Here is a 13089-nt window from a genome sequence, read left to right as displayed (position 1 = left end):
TTCACCAAATTGCCATGCAATAACATCTGACACATGTAACTACAAAATCTGACGTGCACTATTAAAAACCTAATAGGCTGGCAAGATAGCCAGCTCCGATACTACCTAAATATCCCAGACTTTGATCATGCTTCAAATCTGTTTTAGATTCAGATTTTTGCTCATGTTTTGCTTCATCATAATGTAATATTGCAATATGCTAACAGAAGAATCAAAGTTAGCCAATGGTATTCTTGTCATATAGAAATAAATGTATTGCTGTTTACAAACACCAGCCACTGTTACAAATCAGAAAATGCAGAATGCCATCATGTAACACATACCTGGAATGATTACATACATAAGATAACAAGTTCTGCAAGATTTATCAACAAATCTCCATGAAAACTGATCAGTGATGTGCAACTGCGAATCCTGAGATAAATTTATCAAGTGGGCTGATCTAGGTTTTCATCCAAAAAACCAAAACCTCTCAGGGTTTACTGAACCTCTCAAGGAAAAGTTTCTTCGAAATTAACAAGTATAATTTCCTGTAGGTGATCACTTGGACAGAAGGGGGCATTGTGAAAAACTGTTTCCTTGATTATTTTTGTATTCTCTGGCAGTTGTGTAGTGTAATAACTTGTTGCTATGGCCTTGGTAAGCTTCTATATGACATGGTACTTTTAAGCCTTGTGGCTGCCAACTTGGATGCCATGTTGACATATCTATCTGAAGACTGTAGAATGATTCTTAAAATAATTTGATGAGCATGACTGTGAGCTGGATTTTCAGAGCAGGTGTATTGGACCTTGCTAGAACTGTGGTAGAAACTGCAAAATATTTAGTTGAGGAATGCTTGGCTTAGAAGTATTTTTCTCGTTATAATGTGTGTTGCACTGTTTCTGAAGCCTATATGACATTTCTTGAGAGTAGATATGGATATTTTATTATTTTATATTCACTTGAATACTTTTATGGTATTTTGGTGTGTCACATATCCAGGGACTAATCCCACAGTTACTACAATTCATGAGGATGACTTTGGTGTTATTGTAGATGGCTTTTGTGGTGAATGCTCTTGGATTAGTCATACCCTTTTGTGGAGCAATAGTCTCAGTGGCATTGAGATTTGGAAGTAGGCACATAGTCTCGTCTTCCATCTACTATTTAGTAAACCATTTAGCCTATTGTGGAAGTTGACCTTTCTTTATTTATTGTACACAGATAGAGAATTACTTTATGGGAACATAGTTTCTAGAATCTTATACTTTTCTGTTAATCCCTTATGTAGAAATCAATTTTTTAATGTAAGCAATACAGTTGATAGCTTCAGCCCAATATGCAGGTGCAACGGAGCCTGCATGGATCATACAACTAGCTATTTCTTTCAGGAACCTAGTTTTCCTTTGGCCACGCCATTCTGTTGTGGTGCGTAGGCGATAGCATATTGAAGATCAATCCCATATAATGCAAAAAATAGGAAATGATCGTCATCTGATTTATAGGTTGATGTTAAAATTTTTTAGTGTACATGAATATACATCCAAAATCTGATATATTTTATAATATATTGCCAGAACTCTATTGCTAGGATTTGTGCAACATATACATGTGATTATGGATAAAAGGATGCCCAAGGAGTATTTTGTAGATCTTTATTGCTTCCATTACACAAATTATCTCTTTTTGAAAAGGATGAGTAGAATGTTTAGAGTGACACTTGCGATTTACTCTTATATGATGAGTTTTGTAGGAGTTAAACAACCCCAAGTTGTAGTTGTTGTCGGGTAATCGGATAGTTCGTTTTGTGTAACTGAAGGAAGTTACGGAAGCAACAGTTCACTCTCGCACCCCTCGGCTACTATATGTAATAGTCTTTGTCACAAGTAAAGGCTTGTTATGCCATGTTATATTGAGTTATGAGTACAAATCATTGGATGTAATTAGTTACTTGAGGATTTATGAATATGAAGCATTCTTGAGTTCTCTATATTTCTATGCTCAATACTTTACTCTTGCATTCATGTACAAAATTCCTATTAACCCCTGTGGGGAAATCATTTGGCGTTGTCAACGATTGAATCTAGGAAGGGCAATGCAGTGAATGAAATGCACAAAATAAATGTGAATACCTGTAGCGGAGAATATTAGAACTAATGAAGACGGAGTGACCGAGTTTTTCGAAGGTGAGCACGCTCTCACAGAAAACTTCCAAATACTACTTCGAGTGATGATTGAAACATTTGTACAAAGATGAGTCATATGCTTAGAAGTTCCTAAGGACACCATTTGGGACACCTTGAATGTCAGTCCCACTGCAAACAAACTCTTGCACTAGTTTCTTTCACTGTTTTTGCAAGCATTCCTTGGACAGGCGAGGTGAATGGAGGAAACTGAGAGAGAGCAATGCCAGAAACAAACCTTGAAAAACTATGCCAAGTGTAACTGTTGGGAAGAAGAGGAACAAGATAAGACCCGACGGAGGTCTAACCCATGAGTGTAATGTCCCCATTTTGAAATAATAGTAAATAATATAATTATAATATAAAGATAGATTATAAAGCAAAATAGTGTAACAAATAATACTAATAAAGAAATAACATAAGAAATAAGATTATAATATATATTATTTTTATATTATCTCTAATACAGATAGTAAAATAATAATAATATATATTGCTTCATCACATTTAAATAAATAAAATATTAATCATTGAAATAATCAAGACACTACATATATCATGAGGATAAATAATAAATGATAAAATCATAATTCCAAATACTTTACTTAATATAAAGAAAGAATATAAATACCAATTAATATAATTATATAAAAACTAAATATAAATTATTTATGATAAATATTATTAAAACATTATTTTGAATCAGACATATCATATTAGTATACTTTCTCCTAATATTAATCATAATGTTAATATAACTTGTGGGGAAGAGACGTAACTCTTGATACTACATAGTATTAAAGGAGTATTGCATCACATAATCAAGGGAGGGGAAGGAGCAGAGATTTTTATGCAGATATGAGTTGAAGAAATGGAATCAGAATAAGGAATACAGAAAATAATAATAGAAAGATACAGTCAGCAATAAATCAATACAGGGATCAGTCACGATAAGTAATCAACAGTGATAATATGATAAGTGGCGGTAACATTAAAAAAAGAAGCAGAGGTAACAATACACTCAATGATAAGCAGCAGATAATAGCAGAAATAAGGAAGACGTTCAGGTGGAAGACATACAAGTTACAAGGGATACCATTCGCAGCATAAACAATAAGGCCACATAGGCTCCTGCAGATTGAGATTCATCTGTCACGACAAGGAAAAACACAAAATCAACTACCTTGATTGAGAAGAGGATGTGGATACTGGAGTAGGGAGAAAAACTGGAGATTCGAGCACGGAAAGAGGATGATGGCAAGTGAGACACTAGTTTCTCAGACATCACATAATCATTAATCACGACCACCAGAATGTGATACAGCCAGTCGAAGGTGAAGATAGGTTATACGAAACATCAGGCCAATATATTTGCGGGGGTCTTCAAGTTGACACACAGATCATCCACGCACACAGCTAACACAGCAGAAGGAGACACATCATTATACTTGCATAACCAACACAATGGAGGAAAGATTATCTCAGTTGGAGTCAGAATATTTTATAAAACAAGAACTGCAAAGCATTAAATAATAAAATTGTGCATGAAGGTTGCCTAGGATACTGGAGTCTCAAATTAATTCAACAGATGATAACTCCTAGAAATCAGGGATGCAATATCTATCAAAAGACTAATCAAATACTAAAGCCAAATGATGATAAAAGGGGTTCATAAACCAACAGCAAGGAAAGAGAGGATGGATTACACCAACAGAATATATTAGGACAGTGGTGATACTCTCAGATTTGATCTTCTTCATGATTATTGGATTTAATAAAACATAATTATATTTTGAAGTTGAGTCAAACCTGATAACTTACATCTTGAAGGGACATTTCAGTTTGTTGAGAAATGAGAAACACATAGGATGGATTATAAGGAAAGTCATGTCGATTACAATCACAACATGAAGATACTAAGGGGGTCAATGTAAAGAAAGATTTACATTAGTATAGTCAAATAATCAGAGAATGAGAAGGATAAAAATCATAAAGTAGGAAGTTTACACTAATATTCTCAAGATATTCATTTCAGCCCACTTATATATATTATATTTGATAGGGTGAATAGTCATGGTGATATTATATAGATGAAACTACCTCAATTACATACAACCCTTAAATTAATGGAGGAGTAGATATAATCAAGTATAATTGTGGATGAAATTACAAAATCAGGAAGATGGGTATATATGAAACAACCAAGGGTCATTATGAAGAGAGTTGATATTTGCAACGAGTATATTGCTTGCACCCAAGTTTGATGTAGAGTATAAGTATTAGTCTTCGCAATTGATTTTTTGAGCCGATATTTGAAGCTAGCTAGATAAGGGACATTAGAATGAGCCTTAGGCCTTGGGAATGTTGAAGGAAAATAGCACTTATAACTCAGTAAGAGTCGCATAGACAACCCATGATGTATGAAGATTATAAATAAATAAAAATTGTTCTTTGTTGTTCATGATGTTTTCTTGTAATTGATGCCAAACCAATTAAACAAGGATGGAAATAGATAAGAGCAAAATGATGTTGTACACATTGCACATCAAGCTTTAATCCTTGCACATCAAGCCAAACGGAAGCAAAGGTTCAGGCAAGTCGTGAAAGGGGACCACGGTGGTGTCATGGAGGGTGACCATGGTACCATGTGAGGTGCAGTGGCAAATGGGGAACATAGTTCGCCTGACCATCCGCAAGTGAGAAGTAGCGAAGAGTTAATTAAGGAAACACGACAAAGTTTGAAATGGATTAAGGTAATGGGGGAGGAGTTTATGAAGTTGTCTCGTAGAGCAAGGGTGGAGAATCAATGCAGGAGTGAAGAAGGAACCAATGTGGCTAGAGGTGTCGAAGCAACACGAGTGCGGGGTAACTGAGACAGTCAGTTTGTTCCTCACACATCAAACGAACTAGTACAATTTAGTAATTGAACCTTGTTTCCAGAACCTACCACACCACAATGCAATGTGACTGTGCAAGCACAAGCGCAGACACAAACCCCACATAGGGCACAATCGACACAACTGGTGGTACGACAAGTATCACAACCTAGAGCGCCCAAATTTATGGGTTAGACAAAGGAGGACCCAGTTCGCCATTGCGGAACATGCAAGACCATTTCGATAGTAAATGGGGTTAGTGACTAGGGTGAATGGATTAAACAATTTTCCGCTACATTGAGGGAAGCATTGATTGGTACTCAGATGTAGACAAGACCAATTTGACAACTTGGGCTGAATTGGAAAAGGAATTTAAGAAGGAATTCAAACTATTGCAAGACGCCTATGAGATACTTGTAGAAATAAATGGTTCCAAGCAAGGGAAAAGTGAGCTTGTTAGAGCGTATGGATGACGACTAAAATAACTCCTTGGCAAGGTGGAGTGTGGACCAGCAGACGAACTAAAAAAGCAATAGTTCGTCAAGGGACTAAAGACATCCCTCTGGAGAAAGACGAAGATCATAGCTCCAACTTTGTGTGACCATGGCTATAACTAAGCCATGGACTTAGAAAGTGAATACAAGACCTCTAAGAAGGCTAGTAAGTCATCATTATTGGATGACGAGTCCTTTGATGGAAGCAACAATGAGGAAGAAAGTAAGAAAGTGCACGCCTTGTAGAAAAACCTTCAACAGATGATGAAGGAGTTGAAGGCAACCAAAGGAGGGTCGAGCAAAAATGAGGAGGGCTAAGTATGGTGTACGGACTGCAAAGAGGCTGGACACCCAAAGGGTTCGTGTCCCAATAAATCCTTCTGCGACATTTGATAGGTTATGGCACATTCCACTAAAGAATGTCCCTATAACATGAGGACAAGAAACCGACAAGTAGTGTTCATACAAGAACAACCCTCTACGTCTATATCGGGCAACCAACTAAATAATAATAATGCCACTTCCAATGGATATAGTAATAGTTGGTGGGGAGGCCAAGGGAACAACAACAATAACCGCCCTCGTATCTAATACAATGCAAAGGGGAGGTCGATGATATAGTGTAGGAACTGCAACCAATGGGGGCATTTTGCTCGTGATTGCCAAAAAGAGGAGATCCCACAAAAGTTGTGCAGATGGTATTGGCTTGGACTTCATGAAGACATCATTTGCTCGAAACCAAGCATTAACCTGCCGATGTCAAAGGGAGGAGCAAGGAGGAACAAGTTTTGGCAATTACACATGCACAAGTGAATAAGGCTTTCTATCCAAACCCTCGTATAGAAAAGCAAAGGGCCCTAGAAGTCAAAGTAGAGATTGAGAAACAATTACAAGCTCGCAAAGAGTTAGAAGATAACGCTAGAACGTCTGCTCGAGCAACGGTGGAACAAAACATGCTAAGGCAAGTGATGCAGCTGGAAGTTCCGGTAAAGGTCAAGGACTTACTGGAAACAATGCCCCATCTCTATACAACCCTCTTGAACATTCCAACGGCTATGATAAGTACTTTTGAGAAAATCAAGGCTCCCGACAGTGCTGCAACGGTTTCGATGATATGGTGAACAGTGGGAGACACCCAATCGTGGTGGAGATGGCATCTTAGGCACCATCCTCATGGACACGATTGTTGATGGTAGGTCAAGAGTGAATGTCTTGTCAGAAGAGACTTGGGAGAGTGTCGAGATGTTGACATTATGGCCATCGACTTTCAATGTCTTAAGTGTCGTCCAACACGGTATCAAGCCCCTCAGGACTCTAATGGCATAGAAGGTAACAATTGGCACACAACTATTCACTCTAGACTACGTAGTGATTTCCGTCCAACGGAAGGGATACACGCCATCTTAGGAAGAGGATGGTTGGTAATGGCTAAAGCGGATCATAACTGGAAGAAGAACACTATCATTTGAGAAGGGTGGAAGGAAGTACATGATCGACTTAAGAACCCAGATGGTTGGCGAAGAGATTACATCCTCCTTGGACGCGAAATCCAATGACAGAGTAGACCAAGGGAGGAAAGGCATGGAACCCAACGATGAAGGGGTATTGGAATTGAGGTAGTTCTCTTGAGACAATGCAAATTCTATAGATGGGTTGTTTCATGGGTAGATGGGTGATTTATACTATTTACGCCATCATGCAATGTGTTCAAGATCGTGGAGGAGAATAAATTCCCTTTGGAGTACACAGAATATGGGGAAGGGGAGGTGGAAGTTGGAGATAGCCCTATCGACCAATTTTCTAAGCGAGAGACTATTAAATATCAAGAGGCCAAGTTGCAGGAAGTAAATACAGGAGATGAGCACAATTCGAAGACTATTTTGATAGGAGATGACTAGGACACTGTACTAAAGATTGTCACGTTTCAAATATTCACAAAGTATTAGGATTTGTTCTCTTGAACATATAAAGATTTGAAGGGTGTACCTCCAGAGTTATGCGTACACTGAATCCCCCTCATGCGTAGAGCCCAACCTGTGCGCAAGAGGCTGTACATGACGAAAAAAACTATGCTGCAAGAGTGAACACAAAGATCGAATAGATGGTGGAGGCAGGCATCATCTTCCAAGTCGAGACAATCGAATGGGTTTTTCCCATTGTCATTTCTTTGAAGAAGAAAGCAAACTAGATCCGCATTTTCTTGGATTTCCTATGCCTCAAATCATTTACAGATGGGTTTTTTGGGTATAACCAGATTTCCATTGTGGAGGAGGACAAATTCAAAATGACTTTTGTAGTGGAAGATGGTTGTATGCATACAACCATATGCCCCTTAGCCTGTGTAATGTGCTTGTGTCTTTTCATTAGATCATCTTTGATAAGATGTTGGTAGAAAACTTTATAGCATTCCTAGACGATTAGTCAATATTCAATGGGCAAGATACGCATTTTACAACTTTGGAGGAGTGCATGGAGCAGTGTCGCGGAGCTCACCTTGCTCTTAATCCAAAAAGTCTCGCTTAATGGTGCCACGGGGAAAGTTACTTGGGCACATTGTTTGTAAAGTTGGACCAAAGACAGACTTGGACAAAGTATGACTGATCATTGAAATTGAGGCTCCTATTGATATGACCAGAGTCAATCATTCTGTGGTCATATTGGATATTATCGGAGATTCTTTAAGAACTTTGCACAGATATCCCACCTGTTGGACAAACTCACAAAGTAAGGGGAGCCGTATGTATGAGTAAAGGAATAAGGAGAAGCTTTTGAAGAATTAAAAACAAGATTGATGTGCGCTCCCATTCTCACATTCCCAAATTGGCATAAGAAGTTTCATGTGCACGTAGATGCATTGAACTACGCCATTAGGGCTACCTTGGCTCAAGAAGGGGTGCACAAATTGGATCATCTGATATACTTTGCAAGCCTGTTGTTATAGAAGGCCGAGAAGAATTATAGCACTACCAAAATGGAAGCCCTCAGAATGGTGCATTCGATACAAAAGTTCCACCACAACTTGTTGGCCAACTCATTCACCTTTTATGTAGACCACCCATCCCTCATGTACCTGGTCAATAAGCCTATCATCCAGGGGAGAGTCAATCGTTGGCTTTTGCTAATTCAGGATTTTACATTCTAACATTGTGGTATAGCCAAGTTGTAGCGACGTGATTGCGGATCAATTGTCATGGATCAAGTTGGTCAAGCCACCCATAGGAGTAAATGACGACTTCCTTGATGCACACTTGTTCATAGTATTGTATTTCTTTTGTGGTACACTAGCATCAAGGAGTACTTTTCCATGACCCAGTTCCCTCGGGACATGCCTCCAAGAAAACGGAGGAAGTTGGTTTTGAGGAGCATAACCTTTCAATTAATTAACGGATTACTCTATAAAATGGGGGCAAACCAAGTATTAAGACGATGTGTGATGGAAGAAGAGACACTAGGAGTCGTCCGAGAAGCCCACAAAGGACCAATGGGCGAACACATGGGTCCTCACATCACAGTGAGGAAAGTGCTCCTGGTAGGCTTGTGGTGGCCAACATTGCACAACGATGCACAAGAATGGGTTGTTGGGTGCAACACTTGTCAGCAAGCGGCAAAGCCTTTCAAACGAGACTTAATGTTGCTTAACATGTCACACGCTCAGGAACTGTTCGGAAGGTGGGGTTTATATTTCGACGGGTCCTTACGGGGTAGTCAGGCCAGAAGGTGTTGGTATATTGTGGTGGCCACAAAATACTTAATAGAATGGGGAGAAGCACGAGCATTGCCAGACAACTATGAATGAAGCATGACTAAGTTCATTTACGAACAGATCATAACACGGTATGGGATCACAATCCAACTGACAAGTGATAGGGGTGGGCACTTTGTGAATCATGTTATCAAGTTGCTCACTACTGAATTCAAGATTTTCAATAGGGTGTCAAGTTTGTACTACACTCAGGCGAATGGCAAGCAAAGGCAACTAACAAAATTCTAGTCAGAGTTATTCATAAGTCATGCAGAGTCAAGGGCAAAGACTGGGAGGAAAATTTACCCTTCATCTTGTGGGCCTACGGTACCTCTTACAAGGTGACTACAAGGCACACGACATTCCAACTGATGTATATGCAAGAGGCCGTGGTGCCGACAGATTTCATGTTACCGAGTTTGTAGATAGCAATTGACAACAGGCTCGGCGACATGGAGAGCTTGAGGGAGAGTCTTGATGCCTTGAACAAGTTAGAGGACAAGAGGGTGTTGGCACAGTGGGCGACCAACATGGCACAAGAGTGGCGAAAGTTTTGGCATGATAAGCATCTTCGGCACATGAGGTTCCAACCGGGGTAGTTAGTCTTGAAGTTTAATGAATGAAACGAGTTCAATTCGGGCAAATTCGAAAGGAAGTGGCTCGTACCGTATAAAAATCGGGAGGTTGGAGGCAACGGATCAATCAAGCTATGGACACTCGATGACTGAAAAGTCCTCGATGTTATGGACAGTTCAAAGCTAAAGGTCTACCATCAAAGGCACGAGGACCGCCAAGGCCAGGTAATTTAGACTTAGGTAGGAAGTAGTTGCAATGCTTCCGATGCCCAAGGTAGTGCCCATGATACCTGAGACGACGATAGTTGTGCGAACAAAGGACATTCCTACAAAGGTAACCAAGATGGTGACTATTAGATAGGATGCCATAGTAGTAGTTCAGCAGATGGACAGCGAGGCACAGGTGGCAAATACTCTTCCTAGAAGAGAGAACACTATGCCTCATGAGACTTTAGTTACCCAGTTCTCCCCTTGGCCCTTCGAACCAAGTGAATTTTAAACTGGCTCTTGGTCCTAGTTTTGGTTCCCTTTTGGGTTCCACTTGGGTTCGAACCCAAGTAGGTTGTTTCCTTCAGGTCAAACCATGATTGAACAATGGCAAACCCAGGTAGACCGAGTGCAAACTAGGTATAGTTGCATTGGGACATTCTATAATTTGGTGTAGAAAATTACAGAATTTGAATAAAGAATTTTAACATTACAATTTATTATTTGCTAAAGTTCAAATATTTTTTACATCAAATTAAACTAGCCCTCAAGATTTCTTCTAGTGAAAATTTTATATGTAATTGCTGATAATGACCCCTATTCGAATAATTGAAAGCTCTGTATAGTGATAAATCATATTTGAAGCATTAAATAACATCTTCAGTAGGTAAGGGAGTTGCAAGCTACTTGTTAATTTTTCAAGTAGGATGTTAATTATAAACAAACAAGCTCTTTGTACAATGAGAAAACAATAAGCATTGGACAACTTGGAAAGCAAGAAACTTATTAGTGTAGTTGATTCCAATAATATTGACAATGTTTGTAAACCTACTAATGCAATTGATGAAGCAGAAGAAGATGAAGATTTAGATAATCCATTAGATGATTTAGACTTAGCATAAAGTTATAATTGTTGAAAGTCTAAACAATGATACTTGAATGCAATATTATTTTAGTATTTTGGTGTTGATAATAGATATAGACTATAGTTCAGATAATGAGAGAGTAACTGCATGCCTTGAGAACCTCGGTGATGTATTTGCTATCGGGCTGTGATTGGTCATAATGTAATGACCAAAACGAAGGAGTTGCAGCTTGTTTTAGCCTTCATTCGGAAGAGATGCTCTACAAGCTTTCTAGCTTGCTTTAAGGAAAGAGAATGGCCAATAATTGAGTCACTGGAAATGATGGCTGACTCAACCATAGAATCAAAGGGATGACAAAGAAGTCTAGAGAGAAGTTATTTGTCCAATTGGCTGTACAACACGCGAATTAGGCAGTAGAGCGAGCAACACTCCTACAAGACAAAAGCATGGTTGAGAAATAGTTAGAGGAGGCTCGAGTTGAGATGACTGCGAGTAGAGCGACATATGCAAAGAAGGAAAGTTGAGGCTATGGAGGTTGCAATTATGTTTAAGGATGTTGTAGAGAGAAAATTCCCAAGCTCAAGCAGGTTTACAGATTCACACTGAACAAGTCTACTAGCTCTGGGAGATATTGGACTCTACAAGGACGTCTTCTAAGCACCCTCCTCCTTCTTCTTAGTGTTATGTAGTATTATCATCCCTATTTTATTGTGTTTAGTCCCGGAACTGTTGCATATTATTGTCAAGTGATGACTTTCTTTTTGGGGGAGATGATGTTGTCAGGTAATTGGTTATATTATGTTATGAGTAAGAATCATTGCATGTGATTTGTTACGTGATGATTTATCAATATGAAGCATTCTTGAGTTCTCTATATTTCTGTGTTTAAAACTTTACTCTTACATTCATCTACTAAAGTCTTGTTGACACCTGAGAGGAAAACAATAGTGTTGTAGATGAGAGAAAGTTGGCAGCTTCTAAAGACATTTCCATTCTTTGATCAGTGATGATTGTAGTTGGAATAAGGTAACTATTGTGCTTAGTACTTGTTAAAGCTTAATTGGGCTGAGTAGTTAGGAGGTGAGGGAATATGTCGATTAGTTCTCCCAACCAACAAACCCTTCTATAAGTACTTAGAATATTGTCAATGTACTCACGATGTTTTTGGTATGAATAAATAAACCATTTCCTTGCCAATTAGTATTGTGGTATTACGGTACATTCTATGTTTTTCTTTGTGTATATTAGTCGCATTATTCGGCATCATTTGCATTACTCTGTAAACTTCAATTGTATTCCATTCTACAATGATGAAGTGTAGGGATCACCTCTTTACCCACATCTATGGCTTGAAAAAGAAATTGGTTTCAGCTTCCTTAGTTATTGGTTTTGTAACATTGACTTGGACATTGAGTTCTATGTCATTGAACTGATTTAAAGGCTGTCATTGTGAGTATGCTCTTTTGTGCATGACACTTTAAATGATTGCAAACCCCATGGTTATCCTACCTCTTATGGTTTGGTTGCTTATTTTGTGCCCGGGTTGTTTCTTTCATGGTCTTTTTGCTGGAAATCTTTCATGTTTGTTGCAATAAACAATAAGCAATATATGGAGTGACATGTGTAAATATTTCTATCAGCAAATGATAAGCAGTGACAAACCATACGTAAGGTTGGGTGTAAGAGCCACATAGAAGCAAACAAACACTAGTAAATTCAGTGAGTATGAAGATTGCAATAGATGCTACTGAGGAAACCACACAAGGAAATAAGAAATACGGGATGTAGATACATCAAGCAAGGAAGAATTGATACAAACCCTACCGTCACAAGTAGAAGCATGTTCGAATACTATTTCCTTTGAATGTTAACTTCCATGCCATTGATTTCATTAGACTGACAAACACACAAGGAGGACCTGACGGTAGAAGACTCTTGTTCGAAGACAAAACAATCTGATATCTGAAAATATCGATGCCAAATCATGAGACACGTAGAGATGAATATAACTTTCTGGAAGTTCGAATATATAAGATAGAAATAAAATAAAGAATGACGTTAAAATATATTCAAGGCAAAAAAAGCGTCAAGAGTTTCCATGTGAGCAATAAAACATATCGGTATGCCATACAGTAGATTGAATGAGGAAAAGAGACGTCAGACC

General features: G+C 38.6%; 1 protein-coding gene across 1 annotated transcript in view; it reads left to right on the top strand.

Annotated features, from left to right (window-relative positions):
* LOC149554881 (putative phosphoribosylformylglycinamidine synthase, chloroplastic/mitochondrial) overlaps nt 1-13089 on the top strand; it is a 308229-nt gene that overhangs the window by 233796 nt on the left and 61344 nt on the right. The gene's annotated exons all lie outside the window — the stretch shown is intronic.

The sequence above is a fragment of the Cupressus sempervirens genome, chromosome 5, assembly GCF_028749045.1.
Source record: "Cupressus sempervirens isolate cs-2001-9-10 chromosome 5, ASM2874904v1, whole genome shotgun sequence".
Classification (NCBI taxonomy): domain Eukaryota; kingdom Viridiplantae; phylum Streptophyta; class Pinopsida; order Cupressales; family Cupressaceae; genus Cupressus; species Cupressus sempervirens.
This window is presented reverse-complemented; position numbering and strand designations above follow the sequence as displayed.